This window comes from Microtus ochrogaster, unplaced genomic scaffold (assembly GCF_000317375.1).
Source record: "Microtus ochrogaster isolate Prairie Vole_2 unplaced genomic scaffold, MicOch1.0 UNK221, whole genome shotgun sequence".
Classification (NCBI taxonomy): Eukaryota; Metazoa; Chordata; class Mammalia; order Rodentia; family Cricetidae; genus Microtus; species Microtus ochrogaster.
The window spans coordinates 10,341-12,223 of NW_004949319.1; the positions used below are offsets into that span (position 1 = coordinate 10,341).

Genomic DNA, 1,883 nt, shown 5'->3' on the forward strand with positions numbered 1-1,883 from the left:
GGCACTAGCTCTTGTAGACCATGCTGGCCTCGAACTCACAGAGATCCACCTGCCTCTGCCTCCCGAGTGCTGGGATTAAAGGCGTGCGCCACCACCGCCCAGCTAAATGTCAATTCTTAACCCTGTAGATGTCATCTGATTTCAGTTTATAGGGTATGGTATCTACTCTGTTCCTTAGACTACTATACTGGCCATATCTTTGCTGGGCCACACACATGAATGAAAGGCCACCATCAGTTAGTAGTTTTAAGAGACTCATGTAAAATAAAGAATTGGAGATTTTCAGAGAACAGAATTTTTCTTGCTTATGTAACAGTTAGTGCCACATGATTAAAGTGGATTGATTTAACGTATAGTTTTATAAGTTACATAGCCTTTAGATTATGATCATCAATTTACCTGATGGTTACCTAATTTAGTGTATTAACCATCAACTCTGCTTGATAATTTTCCCAAGTTTTCTGCAATACACATAGAAATTTTCTAGAAAATGGATTGAACATATCAAAAACTTCACATTTACAAGAGAACCATTCTGGATACTTTATCTTATAATTGAAACAATTTGAAAAAAATGACATCTATATAGTCACCGTTAGGGAAGAACCAGTAGAGGCAACTAATGTATTGCTTCTCCATTGATGACTCTGAATCCTCTTCTGAATAAGTATTTGCTTTCAAATTTTAACTCTGTGTGCTTTTTGAGACAATACAACCTGAAAAGCTAGAGACACCAGACCTAAATATGGAACCACTCATTGTGATTATTCATTTCTTTACATTCAAAATTGTAGACTGTTTAAAAATCTATAAAATAAATTTATCCACAGAGCTTTTTTTAAGAAAAAAAGTACATAGTGATGTATTCTACTTTCTCAAAGGAACAGAAGCAACACATTAATAGTCTGTGGGAAAGGAAATATGCCGTGAGGTAGGTGACATGTGTTGGTTACAAGGCGATGGAACATGGGCCTTAATGGAACCTTACAATATACAGTTGTCCATATGTTTTTAGAGCTCCCACATGAGATTTACTCAGCAAAGTCTGTCATAACCAACTCTTTTGTATAATCTTTGGATTGATACCCATATATCTTTGTTCCTCAATGTATAGATGACAGGATTCAAGGCAGGTGTGATAGCAAAGTCAGCAATAAACAGGTATTTGTCAACTCCTGATGTGGGGAAAGGCCATACATAGAGAAACATTCATGGAGTAAAAAAAAAAAGAACAACTACAGTGATGTGTGCTGACAGAGTGACAAGTGCCTTGGACAAATCCCCTGAGGACCTTTTCCAGACGGTGATCAAAATGAAGACATAGGAGAGCAGAAGCAGGAAGAAGGTCCCCATGCTCATGAAGCCACTGTTGGCAGCAACAACAAACTCAAACTTGTCTCTATCAGTGCATGGGAGTTGTATGATCCGAGGAAAGTCACAGTAAAAGCTGTCTACTTTGTTAGGACCACAGAAAGGCAGGTTTATAACAAAAGACAACTGGGACAGGGCATGAATCACACCAGTGACCCAGCCAACAATTACAAATGAAATGCATAATTTAGGGCTCATGATGGTCAGGTAGCGCAGAGGCTTACAGATGGCTGTGTACCTGTCAAATGCCATGGCTATGAGCAGCACCATCTCCACTCCTCTTATAATGTGGATAAAATACATCTGAGTCATACAACTGCGGAAAGAAATTACTCTGTGTTCTTTCAGAAGATCTGATTCATCTTGGGAACTGTGGTACAAGAAACCCACACATCATTCAAAGACAGGTTGGCCAACAGGAAGTACATAGGTGAATGTAAATGAGAGTCAGCAATGACCAAAATGACAATGAAGAGATTTCCCACAATGATTCCTAAGTATAGTGCAGAGAA

At 38.7% G+C, this 1,883-nt stretch overlaps 1 pseudogene; it reads right to left on the minus strand.

Moving 5' to 3' along the window:
* Positions 1 to 1,035: 1,035 nt before the first annotated feature.
* The window catches only part of LOC101984369, an 11,809-nt pseudogene continuing 10,961 nt past the window's right edge, over positions 1,036 to 1,883 (minus strand).